The sequence below is a fragment of the Bacillus rossius genome, chromosome 2, assembly GCF_032445375.1.
Source record: "Bacillus rossius redtenbacheri isolate Brsri chromosome 2, Brsri_v3, whole genome shotgun sequence".
NCBI classification, from domain to species: Eukaryota; Metazoa; Arthropoda; class Insecta; order Phasmatodea; family Bacillidae; genus Bacillus; species Bacillus rossius.
The window spans coordinates 28,817,540-28,843,561 of record NC_086331.1 but is presented as its reverse complement, the minus strand read 5'-3'; the positions used below and the strand labels follow the sequence as shown (position 1 = coordinate 28,843,561).

At 44.0% G+C, this 26,022-nt stretch overlaps 1 protein-coding gene and 1 long non-coding RNA gene across 5 annotated transcripts in view; both read right to left on the bottom strand.

The window, feature by feature from the left end:
- Positions 1-26,022, bottom strand: part of LOC134529205 (DNA (cytosine-5)-methyltransferase 3A-like) — a 190,106-nt gene that overhangs the window by 113,809 nt on the left and 50,275 nt on the right. The window lies entirely within an intron of this gene.
- On the bottom strand, positions 10,779-11,760 carry LOC134529926 (uncharacterized). Its single transcript, XR_010074744.1, has 2 exons — positions 11,431-11,760; positions 10,779-11,317 (listed from the first exon to the last, which is right to left on the bottom strand). It is a non-coding gene; the product is annotated as an uncharacterized LOC134529926 (long non-coding RNA).

Genomic DNA, 26,022 nt, shown 5'->3' with positions numbered 1-26,022 from the left:
GGCTCCTGCACCAGGCTTCAGGCTGTGGATTGTGGATGGGGTCAATGACCGATTGCACTGACGTCGCGGGGGCCGTCTTGGATGACCTTGAACTTCAAAATTAGCCAAAAAGACTCAATTTTGCCAAAATTCCTAAAAATTTCCATATTTCGAGGGAAATATTCCCATTTTGAGGGAAAATTACTCATTTAAGTTCTCAAAAATGCCAATGCCGTCAAAATTCCCCCAATTGCCTTAAATTCCCCAGCGACAAGCCACCTTAAGCCGCCCGAAGTCATGACCTTGACAATTAGGATATGTCAGCCATTTAGAATTATGATGTAACTGTTGCAAATATCGCTACGGCCGCCATCTTGAAAATCTGTATTTTTTATATAAAAAAATTAGTAAAACCTTTAAAATTAAAAAAAAATTAAATAATCAAATTTTGATAAAATGTGTTTCAAAAACACCATTGCACATTTTGTTACGGTCGCCATATCGGATTCTAGAAATGTTGCACGTATCGTAATGCCCACTATCTTGGATTTATATGTCATCGTTGCACATTACTTTATGGCCGCCATATTAGATTCTATATCGTTGCAATTATCGTTATGGCAGCCATCTTGAAAATCCATAATTATTATCTTATATTAATGGGAAAAATAGTAATTTAAAAAACATTAATTAAATTTTCATACAATTGTAATAAAAATTGTACTTACATCATGGCGTCCTCGGTTCAAACACGGTGAGGGCAAAATAAAAAAGATGACGACGGATCCTTCCTCCACAGAAGACACCGACCGACTGACCCCCACCACTAATGCCAAGGTGTAGGTGTGTATATATATATATATATATATATATATATATATATATATATATATATATATATATATTGCCAAATAGTATGTCAGGTCCGCCATCTTGTTTTCGTCTGCTGGTAGCCACCATCTTTTTTTCGTCTTTTAGGGTGCACTGCAGCCATATTAGTTTAATTTTTACCCGCTAGAGTGCAAGAATCATTTTTTTATTACTGTGGCACCCACCATCTGGACATTAGGTAGCCATCTTAGAAATATGTATTTATTAAGCTATAAATTATGGAAATAATCGTTTTATTCCTGTCCCCAATTCGATACTTGACCGATGCAAAGAATTTTAAATTTATGAAAAGATATTAATATCAATAAATATGGTGGGAAGTCCTAAAAGAAGCTTAAATTCCTCTCCAACCAGCCTCCGATAAGCTGTTGACATTTGACCGCCATCTTAGAAAATCATAATAATTAACCTAGAAATTCAGGAAAAGTTACAAAATTATTTAAAAATCACTCATTAATAGAATGATTGATTCGATCGATATCCATCTATGGTTGGATACTTAATTAATGCAAAAAAATATTTTATACAAAAATACATATTTAAAAAATCATGTTCAAAACCCTAAAAAAAGCCCAAGTTCCACATAAACAAGCCTCCAGTAAACCGACATGACCGCCATATTGGAAATTTGTATTTATTGACCTACAAATTCGGAAAAAATTCTAAAACATTATTTAATATCTTGATTAATTAGATAAATTTAGTACTTGGTTCGAACATTGCTCAATGCAAAAAGTAATTAGGCTCTAAAAATTATTTAATTACTAATCTTCACTGCAAACAAGGACTTTATACAGGACAACTACCCAACCGAAGACATTTATGTATTACTCATCATTACATCCGCAATGGAGTCAGTATTCATTGCACCTTATGATTACTACAATGTCAGCTACGAATATATAGTACACATGTCTTCAAATCAGGAAGCCTTCTTTTAAGATTCCTAGGAATTCCTTTCAACCAAGTCATGTCCAAATATCAGACATATATACCAAGCGTATCCGAACCACGAGACATTATTTTTTGATACTCGTCATACCTTTCAACCAGGTCATGTCAAGTGTCAGGCATACAAGCCACACATCTCCAAACCATAAGACCTACTGTGTAGATATATTAAACATGCTTTATGCTTACAAAAAAGACCTCTTTCAAACATATATGATAAAAGTCTTGTACTGCCAGACTCACATGAGCTAAACCCAGTATACTTGATGATTACTATAAAATGTATTGCAGGCATTTACATTAAATATCTTGAGAGAAAAATTATCATTACACCCTTATAATATTCAACGAAAGAGTTTTGTGACTAAACTCATCATTACTGCACTTAATAACACATGTAATAAAATCCTAAGAAGAGTCCACCCAACCGTAAGTGATTATAGGCACACTATTTAACATAATCCGCTTACCATTAATTCAATCATTCTAAACTAACCTACCAACTGTATCCTTCCAATCGTATCCTACCATTCGTATCCCATCGTTACTTTTCCTGTTGTATCCTACCTAGCCCCACAAATCTTAATACTCCATTGTCCCATTGTTAGTTCTTACCTACCGAGACCAACCAAGCTGAATATCGCTTTGTTCCATTTTTTTCGATGTATGCTACTGAGCTCATATAAGCAATGTATTCCATTAATTTCATTCAAGCGAAATATTAAAGCAATGTCACATAATAATATCCTACTGATCATACTATCCTCAAAATCTTAGTATTTTAAATCATAACCGTTATAGAAGGACTTATATTTTATATTACACATTATTTCAGTCATTGACCTTTAACTAAATCAAATTTTAAATGTAAAATATTCACGTTAAATCAAAGAACCAGGTATGGTAATGTTTTTTATGCGGCACGAAGTAAGTATGGCACGAAAGTACGTAGGTATGTAAGAATGATATTAAAGAAAAGCCATATTTATTTTCATATTAAATTGTATACATTATCATTCCAAACTCAATTAAATCACTTAGTTATATAGGAAAATAACAAAACAGTTCTATTCTTTAAATCTTAGGAACCTGATCATCCTTTCCCCTATAGTATATATAGTTTCTTGAGCTCAAAAGTCTCATTGTAGACCATGTAGTGTTCTTCAAGTGAGGTGGTTTACTTCCAGTTCCTCGACACAAATCCATCCTCTCAACTAATTTTTTTTACACTAGAAACAAAAAAAAACCCTTCACGATTCTTTAAGTTTTTGATTAAATTATCACTTCGACTAAAGTAACTACCACACTAAGTATTTTCTACAAAGGGCTCTTTGCCCAGGGCATTTTAACCATCATCTCTGAAAACAAAAGTGTCCCATATATATCACAAGGTAAAAGCTGGTCAGAAGAGATAGCAGACATTACGATGACAGTGGGGTTTTCCATCCCCAGTGATGGGTAGACAACCACACCTACCCACACTGAGTTCCTGATTTCGGCCATCTAAATTCCCCGCATCGTGCTGTCAACTTTAGTCCGCTATCCGCCCTGTCACGCCTCGCCGTTCGGATGTCAGCACTTCGCATGCAGTTAAGTCTATGTTTGAAAGACACAATGTAAAAATTTTTTAAAGTTTTAAGTTCTCCACGAACAATTTGCGAACTATTCAACTACTATTTAAAGAAAAAGGTATAAAATATAGTAATGAAAAGTACTTGTCAATCCAAAATAATGGAAAGTTGTTTATTTTTGATTTTATTGCTTTGAAACCTTGTTTGTGCAACTTGCTTTAAAATAAATGTAATCTGTAAAGTAATTATCAAAGTATCCACGGCCGGCCTGCGTGTAGTAAAACTCAATTCAATTATAATTTAATGTACTAAATTTTTAGTTTACTGAACCTGTGAATTTTCATAAAAATATTTATTGTCATTAGTTTGTAAGCCATCAAAGTGGTGACCAAAAGTATCAACTACCACACTATGATAAATCTGGCTTGTCCAAAATATAAAATTAGCTAACCATTAAAATAATCTAGAAGTAGCCAGATTTCAGTGTTTCATTTATATTTTTATATATTACTATCCATCTTAACACCCACCAACCTTTTGGGGTGTTAACACCTAAATTCTTTGTATATTACCTGTGTTCCGCCTCTGTTCACTGTTCAAATGTCTTCTTGGCGTATGCCATAGCCCGTAAGTTTCTAGTTTTTTTTTCTTTTTTTTTTAGTAGTCTACAGGAACACAGGTTTATTACAAATGGTAATCTGAGCATGGTTTCTTACAAAATGGTAGCAGTTAGGGCGGAATTCATAGTTTTGATATAAGCAATACTTGAAAAAAGTACTGCTTATATGCATGCTTAAGTATGGCATTAAATTCATAGTGAACAAAAAGAGCACTGCTTATTAGGACTACTTCAAGTAAATACTTCACGAAGCACTGCGTCAAATAAGTACTGCTCAATACGAATTCACAGTTATGAAATAAGTTTGCCTTGTTTCGCAAGTATTCATAATCAAATAAGCCATGCTTATTCATTGATATAAGTAATACTTCATGAAGTCGGCTATCTAGGTGACTCAAGTACTGGTATGGATTTGTTTGTTGTAAGGAATAGGTTATGTAAGGTATTAATACCCGTTAATTTTTCCATATATTAAATTTAAATTGAGAGAGTAAACAAATTCAATTTGGAGAAAAGAAACGAAACAAATCTTTGCCGCTTAGATTCGTAAACAATACAGGCTACGTACATAACCTCTTCTGCAGTTAGCGTGTTGTTTCGCTACCAGGTGGTTAACTTCACCCGCTTAATAGATCACAGACACAAGATGGCCAACATAATTTAACAACACAAACATTCAAAACATATTTATGTAGTTGTAAATTCGTTTTTAATACATGTTCATATTTATGTTATTCAAGTTCACTATCAAATAAAGTATAACTATCATTTTACGTATTAATTTCATTATTTTAATCGCATATATGGTTTGAATCGTGGGCATTTTTATTTTAAAACAGGTAAATAAGTATTTACAGCAGTATATTTGCTTGCGTTACGTTGACACAAAATTCGTCCTTTACTTTTTGAGATACTTCATCAAGTACAGCATGGCCAATATAAGTAATGCTTGTTCAAGTATTTCTTCGTCAAGTATAGGTTTATGAATTCATTTCTGGAATAAGTACTACTTGAAGAATAAGCACTACTTTATAAAGTATTACTTATTCGCCAAACAAGCCTTCGACTATGAATCCCGCCCTTAGTGTAGTTTGTTACGAAATTGTAGTCTTTAGCATGGCTTATAACAATGGATAATAGTTCAATACATTTTGTAGCATTAAAAATTGGTTTGTTTTCTTTTGGTTGTCACTACATATTTAATATTGGTATAACTTATAAAGTTTCTTTATTTTATAAGATTTTTTTGTGAACTGTATGCGAGCGTTTCGTCGTAATTTCGCGCCGCGTATCTTTTCTTTTAAGTGAGGCTTTACCCCTAAACTAAATTATAAATGTTCTTCATTAATTCTGGCTATGCATTTTCTTGCAGGGATTCTTGTATTTTTTTTCTCCCGTTATGATTTCCGGCCAGCTGTGTCGTAGATGATACATTTGTTTACGTTTTGCCCCTTACCTTAGGGCCGCAGTCATTTTGACAAGGCTGCCAACTCTGCGTACCTAAATTATCCGCCGTCTAAAGCTACGTTTTCCAAGGACCACGCATGCGCGATGCGCGATGCGTCATGCGCGATGCGTGATGCGTGATCGCCGCATGCGTGATCACTGACCTGGGTCTGTTTTGTTAGAACGCGGGAAACAAGTCTGCGCGATGGAAGCAGCGATCTCTGCCGTCTTGTTGGAGGAAGATGCTGATGATTTATTGCTCTCCTGCTTCCTAGAAGATGACAGCGATATATTTAGAAGGAGAGAAGACGAGGGATGTTATAGTGTGTTGATATTACGTCACTTAATTGATAACGAAACTAAATTTAGAGAATATTTCAGAGTGTCGACTGAGATACAATATTAGGCTTTGTTAAAGAAGACATCACGAGATCGCAGTGCAACAGAGTCAAAAGGCCAATATCTGCTGAACAGAAGTTATGTCTTACTCTCAGGTAAACAAATTTAACTAAGCCTCTTTAATGTAATGTTTTTCTTTTTAATGTTTCATATTTATATATACACAAAGTACTTAAACGAAAACAAAATATAAAAATATTTACTTAATTATATTGAAATTATAGGTTTAATAAAAATTTAAATGTCCATGTACTGATGAATTTCCTAAAATGTCTGACTATGCATTCATCTACTCACTGAACTAATACTGGTTATTTTCTAAATTAGTCTCACGAAGCCACTTTCTTCCACATTAGCATCGTTACCACTAGAATTACAGCTATCTGTTGAATGAATCAAGCTATTACTGCCAGTAGATTCACAAATTTGGGTGGGATCTATGACAGAGACAGGAAAACCGCTGCCAATATCCACATGTTGATAACATTGTTGGTGATTAGGATTAGTCTGGTTCTGATGCTCCATCAACGATCTCAGTTCCATCTGAGACACAACTTGGCACACTTTTAATCTAGTTTCCGCAATGAGGTGTGGGGGGAATTGCTTAACAGTTTCAGACATGCTCTGGAAGAATATGTCTATCGGATGTTGCGAACGATCTTGGCCGCGGTTTTCAAGTAGATCTTTTAATATTTTCCCTCTTTCTTCACGACCTTTTCTTATTTCATCTAACATCTTTTACTGTAATTTTTCTTTTTTTAATGGAGCTGTTTAACAATTCTGAAGAACTTGTTTGCTCGCTAGGCCAATTTGTAGATTCTTGAGCGCTTTCTTCTTCTTGAAATTGGTTGCACTCTTCAGAGGGACAGTCATCCACCATTTCTTGTGTTTCTTGATTATTTTCAATTATTTCATTTATGTTGATGCTTGATTTTGATCTGGAAAAAAAATTTAAATCAACAGTGCCATCAGCTATGCTATGTTGAAACACACGCGTGCGTGAGTAGTTTGATCTGGTGTATTTGGGTTTACACAAACTTTTTTTTGATAAATTCATAAGAAGTTCTTTCAACTAATAACCATATATTTCATTTGAAACCTACCAAAAAAATTGCAACAGCTCCAATAATTTCAATAAAGAATATATAATTTTTAATAAACATTCAACAATTATTATATTGTTTATACAAATTTTATTTAATACATAAGGTAAAGAGTACTTACGCTCTTTCTTTGAAGGTTTCATCAAGGAATTTCAGACTTTCTGTGTTGTATTTCGATTTTGAAAATGCCGGTGAACCTGTCTTCGACCCAGTTTTCAGTTTCTTGTTGCTTTTTCTGTAGAAGTCGCGAATGGTTCTCCATCTCGTTTTGCAGTCTTCTGCTGTAAAATTCAAAAATCTGTGTAAATAAATGATCAAACCTTTTCTTAAACATATTTCGTGAGGTTTTTATGAGCAGCAAAAAATTAAAAAACGTCAACCTAAGTGCTATAAGAGTCGTGAGTTAGGGTACTGGTATTTTTCACATCCTTAGGTTTATTGGGTTTTTACGATTCCCCAAAAAGGCCTCCAAAATAAAATAAAATATGTTTAAATAGCTAATGTTTTTACACACAGATATACATCTCACAGATTTACTCTTCTAGTCTAAGGTGACGGGATCACTAAGATAATAGTGGCCTCGAACTTTCTGGGTACCGACTCGGTGCCAAGATAGCCTGAAGCAGTTAAAATAAATAACTACATATATTTTTTTCTCTTTTAGTTTTATGGCCACGGGAGAGAGTTTTCGTTCACTGGCGTTTCAATTCAGAATATGCCCTAGCTGGGTAAGTATTATTATAAAAGAGACATTGCAATCTATTTGTTCAAAAATGTTGAATTCTTCAATACCATCACCTGACCAAGATGTTTTAAAACGTTCTTCCATTGGTTTTCATCGCAAATGGAACTATCCCAACTGCTGTGGGTCGATAGATGGAAAACATATCCGAATAATCAAACCTGAACATTCTGGATCTCTGTTTTATAATTACAAAGACTATTTCTCAGTTGTGTTACTTGCGCTTGTAGACGACAACTACAAGTTTTTAGCAATAGATGTTGGTTCCTATGGAAAAGAAGGTGATGCAGGCATATTTGCTAAATCTGTCTTAGGACAAAGACTTTCAGAAGGAACATTCAGATTTCCTGAACCAGCTATACTTCCTGGAACTGACACTCTAATGCCACACGTTATTTTGGGTAATGAAGCTTTTCAGCTGACTTCCTCAGTAATGCGTCCTTACCCAAGGGCACAATCTAAATGTGATGAAGAAAAAGCAATATATAATTATCGCCATTGTAGAGCTAGACGTACGTGTGAAAACGCTTTTGGAATACTTTGCCAATATTTTAGAGTATTTTTCACTGCCATCGCCATCAAGCCTGACACAGTGGATCATCTGGTCATCGCATCATGCATAATACATAATCATCTAAGATCTGCAAGAATTCCATGCCCGGGTGAAGAAGAGGACCGAAATGTGTCTCCCTACTGAAAATATGATACCCATGGCAAGACAAGGACGCAATTCTACTCATCTTGCGTATAGCATACGAGACAAATTTAAAAATTACTTTTGCAGCCAAGAAGGACAAGTAAGCTGGCAATTATATCATGTGAGGAAAACAAGTTAAAAAGTATTTTTCACGTGAAGAAAGGGTAAATGCAAATGTTATTCTTTTCTTAAAAAAAATATTCTCTTTGTGCTATAGTAATGCTGTGTATTTTTGTATTTGAGTGTAAAATTTGTAAATATAATATGTCAAAATAGATAATTTATTAGCAAATGTGCCATTATCCTTAGTATTGACATAAAATTAAGTAACTATAAATAGGAAAACATATGATTATAAACTTCAAAAAACATAATTTTTGTTGTGCATTTAGAAGAATAAGACATAATATTATCAATCTTAAAAAAAGATGGAAAACAATTTATTATGATAACTTGCCCTAGGCTCACCTACTACTTCAAAATGGAACATATTTTATTTCCACATTTCCTGGTGCACACCGACGTAAATTATTTTTGGTTTACACTGCATAAAATATTTTTTAAACTTGGCCTATTTTTAAATAAGTAACAACTATATAGAACCGTAATTTTTTTTTTTAATGCAGTAAGAACTTTTTTTAAGACCACGTTTTATGAGCCTTAGTATTTATTTTATTATTAACACAGATATTAAAATCTCTACTTACCACCTTTGTTTAAAGAAGCTGCAATTTCCTTCCACACATTTTCTCGAACAATACTGTCTTTGTACTTGCAGTGATGCAAATCATATAACACACGATGCTCCCTTACTAAATCAATCAATTTCTCGTCCTGTTCTGCAGTAAAACTCTTTGACTCCATGATAAATCGCATGCGTGATCACGCTGAAGTCGGGGGCCAGGCAACTGCTGCGCGATGCCCATCCGCGACATGCAGCCGTGGCGAGCGGGAAAACCCCGCTTGCGCGGCCTTGGAAATCATCCCCGTTTCAACACACAGGTTCAAGTGCTGCGTGGTCACGCAGTGACTCATCACGCATCACGCATGCGTGGTCCTTGGAAAACGTAGCTTTTCGCCACGTCTTTTGCCGTGCGCGATGCCAGCACGCTATTATCTTTGGGCGTTGGCAGCCCTGGGACAGCTATCAGCCGCCTCCCCTTCCCCCTCCAGGGCAATGGCCTGGCGCGCAGTCGCCAGAGGGACGGAAGTGACGCGTCTTATATCCAGTCGTAAACAGTCCACCCCTTCCCCCCTCCTCCTGGTGGTCGGCGACCTGCGACAACTTCTGTCAGCTGCTATAGCCCGTCCCACTCTTAGATTGCAGTACACGGCTTATGGCGCGCGCTGTTGCCAAATCTCTAACACATTACGAATTTCAGGAGATGTGTCTTTGTAATTCGGATCGAACAAGAAGCATTTTAAGATATCATATCGTAATTTAAAATATTTTATACTATTATACATATAAATTTGTAATAATGCCACTTTTATGTAAATTTCAAATAAAAACTACCTATTGTAGACGAAAATTTCGTATAGTTTTCTTTTATGTTCTATATATATATATATATATATATATATATATATATATCACATTTTCATGGGCCCGATAAATGCCGTATTTTTGGGCAAGTCATGTCCAAAATGATAAATAAAATACTGTAATGGAAATCCTCGGTCGAGTAAGTTATGGGAAAAATCCGAACAATTGGGTCGAAGAGGGGAAGATTTTTTGAAAAACAGAAAAATCGCAACAACTCCCATAATATGAATAATATCGCATCCGTTTTAACGTATGATAACTCGGAGTACCTAATGTCAAAAAATGTTTTCTAAATAATTTTTTGATACGACCAGCCATAACTGCATGGGTTCGAAAAAAAATTTCACCGGACAATAAACGTAACTGCCTTAGTAGACACCTTATCAAATCTGTTTAAATTGTTTGTAAATATCATTATTATTTTCCAAAACTTTGTCTAAAACAATGTTTGATAAGATGCTTGGTGTTGAGAAGGATAGAAAAATAATTCAAAATTTTGTAACATGATCGCTATTAAATTCCTTCGTATTTATTTAATACATTTAACATATTATGTTCAAGATTCGATTAAAATATTTTTGTAGCAACCATTACTGCAAGGGGAAGAAAAAGATATGGGTTTGAAACGCCACTCGTGTCCTTGTTATTAATATTGACAAGATGTCGACAAAACAGGCCTTGGAAGTGGCGGGCAGAAAATAAGAATTAAGAACAAAATTTAAACATCAGAGGCGGACACGGGGGTGGGTCCAAAGAAAATTTGTAAACTCCCTAGCAAGACTTGGGAGTTTAGTGTGGATCGTTATTGCCTTAAGTAATAAAAATAAACAGTTGCGTTTATAGGCATCCTTTTATTTAAGGTCAAAGTTTGTTTTCAAGATTTTCTGTTACAAGCTATAAAGAGAAAACACTTCTATCATTTAACCATTATTAAAGAGAGCTCAGTCTACCTAATCATTTGCCGACCCGGGCCGCGAATAGAAAATTATTTTTCCAACACATCATTCTTAAAGAAACCGTAAAGTTTTAACATTTTACAATAATCTGTAATCACCATATTAGCTTATCATTGGTTAATTATAAAAATTTCACATATACAATTTCGAGATGGCTGAAGAGACCAAAGCTGTTAAACTGGTTCGAATCTGATTTCTGAAATTACATTTGGAAATTTACAAAATAAAACTTTCACTGGCACTCGCTCTCACGAACTGAAGATTTCCTGGCGGTTCGTAGCTGATGGCGAAAAGTCCGGGGGTGAGAGCTTCCACTGGCGAAACCACCAATTCAAAATTGGAGGTCGCCGGGCTTCCTTAGTTCCCCATGATGGTTTCTTTCTCTTCGGGGGGGGGGGGGGGGGACTAGGACCCTGTCTGTGGACAGACCAAACCAAAATAAATTAGATCTGCACCACAGACAGAACAAGGTCGGGTCAGAAAACGACCGCAAGAGAGACAAAGTTCAAAGGACCGAAGAGAGAACTTACCAAAACAGGGTAGTAGTTGTTGTTAGGCACAGCCATGTTGCCTGGTCGGAAGATGGAGGGCGATGCGCGGCCGATGTCGCGGTTAAAAGAAAAAAATATATGCGGCACCAGACAAGAAATTTGGTTCGCGGAGAAACTAGGATTACTACGTAGAGGCTATACTGAGATGACTAAAATAAAAAACCAAAAGGTAAATAGGGAAACATCCCTTTTCTGATCGGACTACATCTTAGTACTGTTGCTCGGCGTCAGCTTTGATTTAACTTGACGGAGCCCGAAACGCGATCAGCGGACTACCGACGCGGTCGTTCCAGAGTGCAGAGCAAGAGTCCCCTCACATCCGCGCCGCGTCGCTAATTCAAAACAGGACCTCGCCCTAGAGGGTGGAGGGGCGTCGGAAACCTTCGGCAACTCTCGTCGTCCGGCTCGAAGTGAACTATCGTAAAAGTTCCCTCTGTCGGAGGTTGCAGGCACTGAGGTCGACCAGGGGCGAGTCGCGGTACAGTCGACTTAAAAAAAACTACTCCTTTATGTAACCAATCAATATGGAAAATAAAATTATTTCCAAAAAATAATTTTAAAATTATGATAAAATTTAAAAAAAAAACGTGCCGTAATACCTAATAACGGCACAGGTTTAAGGATATAAAAATCCCTTTTTGTTCTAATGTAATGAAATATAATCATCAAAATCTTCCTGCGCATTTAGGCTGTGCCGATAAGAAATTTTTTTAAACTTTAACTTACAACAAGAATCTGTTTACACACATTTCATTCATAGGAATTTATAAGATACATGTAACGTTAACTTGATTAAGAAATTAATAACATCACATACCTTTTAATCACTATCGCTACCGCTGACCAATGTTGATACCCCTTCCATAAGAGTAGCAGAGCTGACCAGAAGAATGGGGTTGGGGCGATGGATGTGACTGGGATGAATGGGATGAATGGGATGAATTGGACGAGGCTAAACTTATCAAAAATCTTTTCCTCGTCATCTTGAAGTTCGTCAGCTCTCCACAGCTCTTCTTCCATGTTTTTCACAATTTGTACATAATTTTTCCAGTTTTCTTTTGATACGTGGTCATAACCCTTTGTTATTAAGAGGCCACTCCAGTGTTTCAGGGGCACTACGCAACCCGCGTTAACCTCATAAGATTCAATGATATTTTCATTTTGCTTATAACTAATTAACTAATATAGATTTCTAAATTATGCTTGCTTGATATGTAAGACAACGATGCTCTTATCAAAGCCCCTTTCTTAAAAAACGTGCATAAATTATGGTTTTATACTAATATTTACTAATATGCATAAGTGTATTGTATAGGTTTGAACCATAATTTATGCACGTTTTTGAAGAAAGGGGCTTTGATAAGAGCATCGTTGTCTTACATATCAAGCAAGCATCATTTTGAAATCTATATTAGTTAATAAGTTATAAGCAAAATGAAAATAGCATTGAATCTTATGAGGTTAACGCGGGTTGCGTAGTGCCCCTGAAACACTGGAGTGGCCTCTTAAGGACTCCATATCATGTGCCCTGAAAGTTGTATTATGCAGTCTTACGAACGATTTCACTTGGGCCCATACCATTTCAATAGGGTTTAGCTTGCAATGATACGGGGGCAAGCGAAGTACAGTTCCACCTACGCATTTGGCTATTTATTCAAGTTTGTATTTCTTGTACTTGTGCCTTTCTCGTCCTACTATGTGTAGCAATTCCCGCTTAATCATACTGGCATCATAAGGAATGCTTTTCTCCGTGAGCCACTGTCTTATATCCCCCACACGCCAACGTTGCACGGGAATCGGTTCACACATCCTGCTATGGTATGACGCATTATCCAAAACAATAACAGATCCCTCTGGAGTGTTTGGCAAAAGTTGTTCGGCAAACCACTTTTCATACCCATCTGCAGTCATTTTAATCATGAGCGTCAGCTGTGTTCTTTTTGCACAAGAAAGTAGGGGCAGCATTTTGAACAAAACCGTCATTACCTGCATGCACAAATGCAAAATGTGCACCTCGTCCTGTAGGAGGTTTAAGGCCTGAACTAAGGCCTTCAATGGCTGCCTGCCGAGCGCTCTTCACTGTTGTATCTTTCCATGCCTTTTCCACACTGAGCCCCACATTTAGCCAAGATTCATCTGTATAGATAACTGGTTTTCCTAAATCCCTAAATCTTTTTACTTCTCTCAAGTAGGTATGCCGCCACCGAATTATGTCGTCACGTTCTATGAATGCTGCCTTGTTTCCTCTTCTTAAATACTCAAACCCAATGTCGTGAAGGAACCTATGCAGGGTGGTACGAGAGAAATCTGGCAGTGATTCGTCACTATTCACTTTTGCTAAAATGACATTTAAAGTGGGAGGAATGTTAGCAAACAAAAAAGTGTGAACGATCCGCCGTAGCCCACTCTGCACAAAACCATCGTAAGTTTGTTTTCGGCAATTTTTCTGTTTGTCTTTCCTTTTTGATTTTACCCTACCAGGCATACTTAGGGTACCATGTCGCTGCAGTTCCGTCCTTATGTTGTAAATGGTTCGTTCGGAACAGCCGGTTGCTTTGGAAGCTTCAGGGTGTCTACCAGATCTAGTAAATGAAATTCCCTGATTTTTCCAGGTTTTCCAGGTCTAAAACTGAACTTTTCCAGGTTTTCTGTAACACAATTACGACATTCCACAAAACTGAAAAAACTGCATAGCAGTACATTTACGGGTTTCAAAATATTTCAACTCACTTAAATTATTAAAAAAAAAAAAAACCTTCTTACAGACGTGGCAAATACAACATGCTGCTACAAATATTTCACACACTTACTTTTGCAAAAACATAAGTAAAAGGAAGCTCCCATCAACTTCGCAGTGACTCAACTTTTGCATCTATTGCACTTGCTTCAGAACGAGCCAAATCCAACACTCGAGCCTTCTTCAACTGCAATGCCTTGATCTCCTCTTCAACTCTTCTTTTTCTGCCTTCTTCTTGTCTGTAGCTTCCTTTTCTTTTTGTTTTGTTTGCAGGGCTTCCTTACGCCTACAACTAGCATTTCTTACATACTGTAACATGGACTTGGTGATATCAACATGCTCTACACCTCTAGAACGTTGAACAAAGTCGTACATCTGTCTTAGTGCGATCAGTATTTCTTCCTGCAAGTTTTCAGTCAGCAGATTAGAATTCACTGAAAATCCTCTTTCCAATGATGCATTTCCATTGGAAAGTACCAACATCATCCTCACAAACTTTAGAAGGCCTGTTTTGGCAGCTACTGTATGTGCCTTAAGGATGAGCATCCACAATTGATCAAAGCGCCAGTCTTCTCGAGAAAAAGACGAGAACAGTGCTTCAGAATCTTGCGAGGAACATACCAACTGATATGATCACTCAATGTTATCAGCTTCTTGTCCTTATAGCCACTTGTTTTGAAGACAACATTCTAAACTGTAATTCACACGCTGTTTCCTCACACCCGAATTTAAAGCCACAGACGGACATAAGCAGGAAATTCCCTTGGTAAGTTTGTACTTCAGGGGACTTTCGTCTTGAAGTTTTTTTACCATAACCTTTAGACAAGTCCTAACATCATTTTTCAGTTCCAGGACAGACTTTACTGGTACTTTCTCTTTCTTGATGGCATGGCATACTGCATAACCCAACTTGATATTGTTAGCAGTCAATAGATTTTCCTGGTTATCTACATTGCGTTTCTCCCTAAAGCTCTTCAGTACCTCTGGTTTCAAAAACTTTCCTGCCAAAGCTAATAAAATGTCTACCAGTGAATCATAGATAAAAGGTGCCATGGGTGCTTCACTTTGGAACATTGTGAGAAATAATTCCAGCTCTGATGCCAAAGAGTAGAAGAATGTCAATTTTACTTCTAGAAGATTATCTTCAAGAGCACTTTTCACTACACTGAAAGAGACAGATGAAATAGAAACTGCACTAACAAATTTCTTTAGGTGGGGTAAAGTTTTCATGACAGGCTCAGCAACTGCAGTATTCCATCTGATTGCACAAAATTTCTTGGAAAAAAGCTCTGATCCAGTTATTCTAATGTAATCTGCCCTCCTTGCAGGTACATGCATAAACAAATAGTAACTGTGCCTGAAAAAACTAACAACATCCAATTGTATAGCAGAAATTCCAGTTTTGAAAGCACCATGGACCGTATGACGTCCACAGCTACCAATTTCTAGCAACGATGGTGAATCTTCACCAAAAGTGTCTGTGATATGTATTTTCAAAGCTAACAAAAATGCCCAGTTTACGTTGAGGGCATCCATAGATACTTAAAATTAAATGCACCTGTCGGTATAATCCGAACGTAGGAAGCACATGCTGCAGTACGTACATCAGCAGGATAACAGACCAGCTTGAACCAGTTTGTATCACGTGATTTAACGCCACTTCCGAATTCGATGGTAAATAAAAGAAAATGGACGTGGGAACTGTTCGTTATTTTCCATCCAAAAATAAAATAATGGGACGCGATACACTTGATGCTACGTCAATGCAAGCAGATCAATAAACAAAAAACATATTGCCAACTACAACCTACCAAACAAAAATTCCCTGATTTTTAACAAAATTCCCTGATTTTTCCCTGATTATTCCCTGATTACAATATTCCCTGATTTTTCCAGGTTTTCCAGGTTTTCCAGGTTTTCCAGGGTCAGTAGACACCCTGAAGCTTCCTTAATTGCATTGCACACACTCATATTTTTTGAAAAATACTCAAATACATTCAACACAATCTTGTGCTCCCTCCCGCGTAGCCTACCGATATAATTTCTTTTCGGTGTTATATCTTCCATATTTTATATGTACGTAATAAAAATAAATGTAGAAAATAAAATCACGTATGTTGATATATAATTTGTCAAAATCATAACTGTAACGAGTCACCGGACACAACGCGTTGCTTTGTCGCGAGACGCGATACTAACTGGCAGGCTGGTTTTCAGAAATGCGTGTCTAAGGAAATACATGGTTGACTAGGGAAGCAATGTATTTGAAATTGCTTGCAGGACAGAACCCCACTTATCTAAACACACGACCCTGTTTCCTCTTACGACGGCAGCTTGTGAGAGAAACCTCTATTACAGCGCGCTCTTGTACTGATAAGACACATCTTTAACAGCTATTTCCACGGAAACTGTAGAAGCATTTGAGATGTAGCTGCTTTTAAAAACTTAATTCAATTCATTGTGAACATTTTTCACGCTTTCGTCCCCCATCTATCTTCAATAGAAAAAAAATTTTCCGCTGGTCAACTTTTTGATGTGTCAGTTTGTGAGAAAATGCATTTCAATATATTTAAAAAAATATTTAAGTGAAACCTGTACAGTTATTGTCTTAACATTTGTTCGGTGGCGTCCTAAGGCATTAATTTATTAATAAAAAAATCTGAATGAAATACACCTGTAGTTATTTTTTTTATGTGAAACATCTCGGAATACTTCAAAACAGTTCGCAGTGAATAAGTTATGTTTTTTAATTTTTTCGGACACTTAAAATATTGTTAAATATTCAAAATAAGCATTTCCTGGTGCGTATTTCGATGCTATACAATATGAAAAAAAGCTTGGTCCAAAAATTACAATTTTAATTTCGTTTGATATTTGGCAACAACGCACGAAGAAACAAGGGCAGCGCTAACGGCAATCGGCGTGTGTTAAAGAGCATCCCACTCTTAGATTGCAGTGTGGAAGTAAATGGGCGCATTCTCTCTCTCAATTCAATTATAATTTAATGTAATAAGTTTTGAGTTTACTGAACATGTGAATTTTCATAAAAATATTTATTGTCATTAGTTTGTAAGCCATCAAAGTGGTGACCAAAAGTAACTACCACACTGATAAATCTGGCTTGTCCAAAATATAAAATAAGCTAACCATTAAAATAATCTAGAAGTAACCAGATTTCAGTGTTTTATTTATATTTTTATATATTACGGTCCACCTTAACACCCACCAACCTTTTGGGGTGTTAACACCTAAATTCTTTGTATATTACCTGTGTTCCGCCTCTGTTCACTGTTCAAATGTCTTCTTGACGTATGCCATAGCCCGTACGTTTCTAGCCTTTTTTTAAAGTATCGACTAAGTCTACAGAAACACAGGTTAATTATTACATTGCGATGGATATCAGTATCAGTGTCGCTACTGTAGTAAACGTTTTGAACGACGAGAAGAAAATCATGGCTGTAGAAGCAATCTTGTTAGTGTAAAATTTATGTGTGAGAAGTGCGGTGTACAGGTTACACGAAAATTATACTCGAAAAAAAACATAATTATAAAGTTAGTAAAGATAGGTTTCTAAAATCATCATCTGTGGTCCTCTAAGGTGTAACACTCCTGAACAGTTGTATCGTGATCTGTATGCATTAGTTTAATTTTTTCACTCTTAAAACGAACTAAAATAATTTTTTAAAAGAAAAATGCATGTAGCATGGACTGAGAAATGTTTAAGAAGTATATTTATATATAATATATATTACTGTATGTAAATGTGTAATTTAAAATAAATTATAGCATTGAAGAAATTAATTAATTTATCTTAAACTTCTCCATTTTTCTTGTAATAAAGTACAGGTGAACCAGAAATTTGTTTATTAGGTCAGGTCTGTAATGCACATTTTGTCTCGTTTGTGGGTATTTTTTTATAATTAATGTTGAAGGGGGTTTTTCCTTCTATCAGTAATATTCTAAATACTTGGTAAGCGATTCTTCGTCCAAGTTACTCACTCCTTCGTAACTGATTCATGGGCGTCGCAAGGATATATTTTATGGGGGGGACTGCAATTGATTTAGTTGTTGAGGAATATCCATCCCCTGGAAAAAAAGCGGGGGCTCCGGGGGTCCTCCCCCGGGAACATTTGGGGTTTGAAGGTGCAAAAAGCTGGTTTTTAGGCATTTTTCTTTCCTAAATATTCTAATTATAGTTGGTTGCAATATATAATTTATTTTTTATAAAAAATATTTTCAGAGAACAAATTTGTAAAAACACAGTGCTCACATTACCACGATTGAACTAAATGCACCATGCGCAACATATGGGTTATTTCACAGAAATCATATTTTTAATATAACTACGAAACTAAATATAATATTGGAGGGGACGAAATTGAAGACTTTTATTATTGGGGGGGGGGGGGGGAAGCGTATCCCCCCCCCCCGTCCCCCCCCCCCCCGGTTGCGACGCACATGACTGTGACGACAGTCGTCGTACCCTCCCAGATACAGAGGCCGTACCTGGCCACCGACGCGGGCCTGAGGGGGCCTGTTTTCCCCCCCAGTGAACCCCAGTGTGTGCGACGGCCAGGGACGCACCCGCGTGCGCCCTAGCATGCCAACGAGTGTTTTTTCTATGTGACTTTATCTTTTATTTCAGTGTGTATATATTTGTAAACGATTAAGGGATTTGAATGTGTGTAATTAACTTATTTTATTTATTATTCATTGTGCAAGTTCGCTGTGTAATTAATGTCTCGTGTATGTCTTTGTAAATAATTCAATAACTTTTTCTGAAGTGTTTCGCCGTAGTATGTAATTGCAGCCTGGCGCGCCGCGGGACGGAGCTCTCTCCCACGCCGGCCGATTTTCCCCTCCCTCCCCGCCACCCGCGGGCGCCGGCCCGCGGGCGAGCGGGGAGAGGCAGTCGCGTCCTGGTCTCGAGCGGAGACAGACGTGTTCGTTGCTCCGCGAGCCGCGCACGTTGCGCTCGGGATTGAACGTTCGCTCAGTCCGCAGTCGGTCACGGCAGCTGAGCTGCCACCGCGAATCAGCTTAGCATTGTTAACTTACGAGTCATCGGGAGACGTGTCTAGCGGGCAGTTTCTACAACGCGAACGTGGTGCTACGAGTCTCTGAACTTTTCGCCGTCCACGGAACATTACGTGACGGGCCGCGTATGTACAGCGCTCCGTCTTCGGGCCCTCTCTCACTGAGTCAGCCTAGCATTAATAAACTTTACGATTCGCGCCGAAACGTATTTGAGAACCGCCCCGTCATCAGGGAGTCCGTGTCGCCGTGGTAGGGCACTTGTTCCGCGACGGTTCCGCCAGGCTGCGGCAGGACTTTATAAGCGTTAATAAAAGACGGCTCGTGAAATTCGTTAATGCCGTGTTCTGCTTGCGACAACCTACCAACATTCCTCGCAATCACTTCACTCTCCCTCCAGGTCCCGCCTTTCCCGGTCCCGGCCACGTTGGCCTGGACCCACACCTCTCCGACGAGGGCAGTACGGGCATAACAGGACATTTATTTCAACGGGAAAACGGGGACCTGAAGCCGAGGGACGTCATTTGGCGCCCAACTAGTGTGGCCGTAAGCATATGCAAGCGCACGCAAGCGCACGCAAGCGCACGCAAGCGCGCAGGTGCAGGACAGAACGGAAGCAGGTGCGGCTGCGCGGCGTGGGAGCGGCTCGAATTCGAGACGTCGCGCCGGCGCGCCGGCGGGAGATAACGCAGCGCGGGAACGGCGCGAACACGAGACGTTTCGGCGAGAGATAGCGCGTAGTGGGGGACAGAAATACAAGACGGCGGTGCAGCGGTATCCCGGACTGAAGATAACGCGCTGGGGAGGATCGTATTGTATTACTGGGGGAGATTGTGTTCACGATCCGCGGATCAGTAGCACAGGAGGACAGGATGGCGTGGAAACAGGCGGGACAAGAAAGATACGATCTAATCAGTTTCGAAACGGACTTGTGTGAGGAGGGAGACTCCGCGAAAATGGACGTAAAAAACGAGGTGTGCGGGTCCGGCGGCGCGGCCGAGGGCGCGAACAGCACGGACAGCACAGTTGAGGACAGTAATCGGGAACAGGGGGACAGGCACGCGGACGCAGATGGGCCGGTAGTGCGGTACGTGAGCGCGCAGTTTGAGTTGCCAGAGTTTGCGGGGAGAGACAACGAGGACCCGCGGGAGTTTTTGCGGGAGTGTGAACACCTCCTAAAACTGTACGAAGTGCGACGGGCGGAGTGGACGCCGCGAGTGGCGGGACAGCTCCGCGGTGAGGCAAGGAACTGGTGGTCAATGGCCGGGAGTTTTGATACCGAGTGGGGACATTTTGTACGCCAAGTCAAAACTAGGTTTGATAACGATCAGGCGCGGGCAATGTGTTTGCGGACATTTTATTGCCGAAACCAGGAGGAGGACGAGAGTGCAGAGCAGTTCATTTACGAGAAGTTACGCATGTTCCGCCGATTGGGGACAAGTGGGGACGTGAGTGCGGCGTTGCCAACCATTGTCGAACAATTGCTGCCAGAGTTTCGCCCCTTCATGAGGACGGCTGCTGGTCGTGACACGGAGGAGTTCGTGGCCCTCGCCCGCGTGATCGAACGTGACATGTCGCAGTGGAGGACGGCACTCAGGAGCGCGAGAGCTCCCCGTGCTCGCTCGGGGCCGCGGGGGGTCACCGTCACAGAGGTCACGGACAGTGACTTGGCCGTGGTGAGCTACGCCGGCGGCGCGGGACCGCGCAGGACAACAGACCGCGGTGGCACCAGGGAACGCCCGGAACCAGCTGCGACAGGAGGAGGACGTCACGAGCGGACAGATACGAGAGAGAGGGACGAACGTCCGCCGCGATGCCGTTTTTGCCCGGACGCGTACCATTGGCATCGCCTCTGCCCCACCAGAGCCGCGTGGGAGGAGGCGCGCGAAGGCAACACGTCGCAGGCGGGAAACGCAGGACCGGGGGCGGAGGGACAACTGGGTGCCGCTCCCCGGCCCGCCAGCCACCGGCAGTCCCAGTAACTGACAGAACACGTCGACCACCACCGGCGCCTACCGCACTAACGTCCTGTATGCCGCCGGGAAGCAGGGGACAACGGGACTACTCATCAGCTGTCCCCACGCCGAGGCAACTGCGGGGACAGCTGACTGCCGGCGCCACCACCGCGGCCCTGAGGCCGGGTATACCAGGGCCGGACCAGCCGCCTCGTCGACACGCCGTCGACGGGGTGGACAACCAGAGCGTCAGCGCAGGCATCCCGCCGGCCATCTCCGTGCAGGGACAGCTGACTGCCGGCGCCACCACCGCGGCCCTGAGGCCGGTTATACCAGGGCCGGACCAGCCGCCTCGTCGACACGCCGTCGACGGGGTGGACAATCAGAGCATCAGCGCAGGCGTCCCGCCGGCCATCTCCGGGCAGGGACAGCTGACTGCCGGCGCCACCACCGCGGCCCTGAGGCCGGGTGTACAAGGGCCGGACCAGCCGCCTCGTCGACACGCCGTCGACGGGGTGGACAATCAGAGCATCAGCGCAGGCATCGTGCCGGCCATCTCCGGGCAGGGACAGCTGACTGCCGGCGCCACCACCGCGGCCCTGAGGCCGGGTATACCAGGGTCGGACCAGCTGCCTCGTCGACACGCCGTCGACGGGGCGGACAACCAGAGCATCAGCGCAGGCATCCCGCCGGCCATCTCCGTGCAGGGACAGCTGACTGCCGGCGCCACCACCGCGGCCCTGAGGCCGGTTATACCAGGGCCGGACCAGCCGCCTCGTCGACCTGTCGTCGACGAGGTGGACCACCGGAACGTCAACACGTCGGCGCCGGAGCGAGCCGCGGACCTCGCCGCGAGTTCCCCACGCCCGGACGGCCAGGTGGCCGGGGGCGGTGGGGGACAGACGACTGCACAGCTGGGGCAGGTCGGCCCCGAGGAGCCGGAGCTGCTGCGAATTCCTGTCCGCGCTAACGGGCGGGAGATGCTGGCCCTGGTGGACACCGCCGCCAGCCGAACCTACATCGCGGCCCACCTGGTGGGAGCGGAGGCAGTGACACCGCGGAGGGAGCTGGTGCAGCTGGCCACCAGGGACGCCGTCGTTGCAGCAGGGGGCATCACTCAGGTAACAATGAGCATCGTTGGTCACGTTAGCCACGTCGAGGCCTGGGTGGTCCCCGAGCTCCGCGAGGGGCTGATTCTGGGGGTCCCATGGCTGCACGAGGTCGACGCCACCGTGGAAGTACGAGCTGGCCGGATGCACTTCGGCACCCAGGGGCGCTGGACGGTGTACGGCGTGCACCAGGTTCCCCCCAGTCCCCCTCAGTCAGTCATTCGCCTAGAAGACCTTCAGCACGGTGTTCCAGAGGAGTACGTCGATGTCATCAACCATGTCCTCACCTCTCAGGCACAGGTATTTGCGGCCGCGGACCGGCTACGACGGACAAACGTGACGGAGCACCGGATACCGATGGTACAGCACCGCCCTCCCTTTGAGAAGGTATACGGATTTGGCATCCGGGAACGGGAGGCCATACAGACTCAAATTGACGAGATGTTACGTGACGGGGTAGTGGAACCCAGCACCTCCCCGTATAACTCACGGGTGGTGCTGGCCACCAAGAAAGACGGAAGTCTACGCTTTTGCGTAAACTTCAAGGCGATAAACAAACTGACCATTCCCGCCCCGCCCCCGCAGATCAATATCACAGACGCACTGGCAGGACTGGGGGACGCCACTATTTTCACGACACTAGACTTAAAATCAGGCTACTGGCAGGTGCCGGTATGTCTGGAGGACCGCCCTAAGACAGCATTTACGGCACCAGACGGTCGACGTTACCAGTTCTGCGCCATGCCGTTTGGTCTCATGGACGCCCCTGCCACGTTCCAGGCCCTGATGGTACGTGTTCTGGATGGGTACATTGGTGAGTTCGCCAGTGCCTATCTGGACGACGTTATCATCTGGTCCAGGACGTGGGAGGAACACGCGCACCATCTGGCATTGGTGCTAGAACGTATGGCCAGACACGGACTGACGTGCGCCCCAAAGAAATGCCACATTGGGGCCACGGAAATAGAGTTCCTAGGACACATAGTGACGGCGGAGGGGTGCCGCCCCCGACCTGAGCAGTTGGAGCTAATAGAGGGAAAGGGGGCACCGAAGACCAGGAAGCAGCTCCAGAAGCTGCTGGGGCTGCTCAACTGGCTGCGGTCCTTCGTCCCCGACTTCGCCACGGTGACGGCCCCGATGACGGACCTACTGTCGCCGAAGACTAAGTTCCGGTGGACCCCCGCCGCAGACGAGGCCTTGCGACAGGTGAAGCGCCGGTTCAGGAACTGTCACACGCTCTCACGCCTGGTGCCCAGCCGCCCCATCTTCATCCAGACGGATGCGAGTCAGGAGGGGATGGGGGCGGTGTTGTACCAGATGGATGACCGGGGCGAGAGGCGCGTGATCGAGTACGCCAGCGCCAAGTTTGGGCAGGCTGAGCGGAAGTATCACGTGAATGAGCAAGAGTGCCTTGCGGTGGTCTGGGCCCTACAGAGGTACCGTCACCACGTCGAGGGCCGCTCATTCACGCTGAGAACCGACAGCCAATGCCTCCGCTGGTTGGACTCCGCTCAGGGCCGGAAGTCTAAGTTCACTCGGTGGGCCATGCTGATCCAGGAATTCTCGTTCACGGTCGAGCACATTCCTGGACGTGAAAATCAGCTGGCCGACGAGTTGTCCCGGAATCCGGACCCTGAGAATGAGTTCCACGACGACCAGGGCTGGGAGGAAGTGCTCCTCCCTGAGCATGAGCGCGGGGTAGAGGACTCGGTGCCGCGACCGTGCGCGTTGTACGCGCTGACAAGCCCCACTGCTCCTGCACCCGACGCGCGACCCGAGACTATGACTGACCTGCTGGCGTGGGTCCACGCGGCGCAACTCCGGGACCCCGACACCCGGACCCGACTGACAGAGTGTGGGGAGGGGGTGATACCGGACTGTCGGAGCCTGAACGGGGTGCTCCAGACCAGGGGGGCTCACAGGTCGAGCGGGTGGCGGACCCACGTGCCACCCGAGGCCAGGCGCTGGGTCCTGAGCTACCTGCATGACCACCCCCTGGCGGGACACCCGGGCGCGGAGCAGACGCTGCGTGAGGTCAGACGGACGTTCCGCTGGCCTGGCGACGCGGCAGAAGTGAGACGCTACGTGCGGGCCTGCCTGCGTTGCCAGGAGCGGAAGTCCAGGCGACCCGACGGCAAGGAGCAACAGGTCCCACGACGGCCCCGGAATCCCTTCCACACTGTGGCGGTGGATATTATGGGGCCGTATCCTCGCACGTCCCGTGGTCGGCGATTCATTGTTGTGGTCACGGATGTCTTCACCCGCTGGGCGGAGGCGTTCGCAGTACCAAACGTGAAAGCCGGCACCGTGATTGCCCTGCTCGAGCGCGAGTTCTTCCCGCGATACGGGTACCCCGCGGTCCTGCTGACGGACAACGGGGTGCAGTTCACGGGGAGAAGCTGGCGAGTGTCCTGCGCGGGTTGGGGGGTGGAGCATCACACGACGCCCACCTACCATCCGCGCGCGAATCCGACCGAAAGGCGGAATCAGGACATTAAAACTCAGCTGCGCATCCGGTTGGACGAGGACCACACCAAGTGGGACCTGCACCTGCCGACGCTGCTGTTTTGCCTGCGCCGTCGGACGAACGCGGTCACGGGCCATTCCCCCGCTGAACTGGTGCAGGGCCGGAACCTCGCCCTGCCCGGGGAAGCGCGCGCAACCCCCGACTTGCACAACATGACCACGGACGATCTGCGCGAAGACGCCCGACGTCGCCAAGCTGACTACCTGACTAGACGTACGCCGCAGACGCACCAGCCCCCAGCACGACTAGAGCCTGGCCAGCAGGTGTTTGTTAAGTGTCATCACCTGTCGGCTGGCGAGCGGGGCTTTTGCGCCAGTCTGGCTCCTAAGTGGGCGGGGCCACAGGAGATCGTAGACAGACTGGGCACCACCTCGTACCTCGTGCGTCGCGCCGACGGACGGACAACTAAGGTGCACAGGGACGACATTCGACTGATAGGCGACCCGCACGACGAGTACGACCACGACGACAGCGGACCAGTGGACGGTGACGAGGCCGAGGATGACGTCACCGAAGGTGTACTGGCCGACCTCGGCGCCCCTGTGGTGGTACCGCCGGAGCCGGACCTGGGACGTCGACGGGGACACGCCCACCCCAGGTCACTGCGGGGGTTGGCAGGAACGTTGACAGGGACGACGACACACGGGACGGGACCGATGACAACGTCGCAGTAGGGGTCCTGGTCGACCTCGGTGACCCCGTGGTGACGCCACCGGAGCCGGATCAGGGACGTCGACGGGGACACGCCCACCCCAGGTCACTGCGGGGGGTGGGCAGGAACGTTGACAGGGACGACGACACACGGGACGGGACCGATGACAACGTCGCAGTAGGGGTCCTGGTCGACCTCGGTGACCCCGTGGTGACGCCACCGGAGCCGGATCAGGGACGTCGACGGGGACACGCCCACCCCAGGTCACTGCGGGGGGTGGGCAGGAACGTTGACAGGGACGACGACACACGGGACAGGACCGATGACAACGTCGCGGTAGGGGTCCTGGTCGACCTCGGTGACCCCGTGGTGACGCCACCGGAGCCGGATCAGGGACGTCGACGGGGACACGCCCACCCCAGGTCACTGCGGGGGGTGGGCAGGAACGTTGACAGGGACGACGACACACGGGACAGGACCGATGACAACGTCGCAGTAGGAGTCCTGGTCGACCTCGGTGACCCCGTGGTGACGCCACCGGAGCCGGATCAGGGACG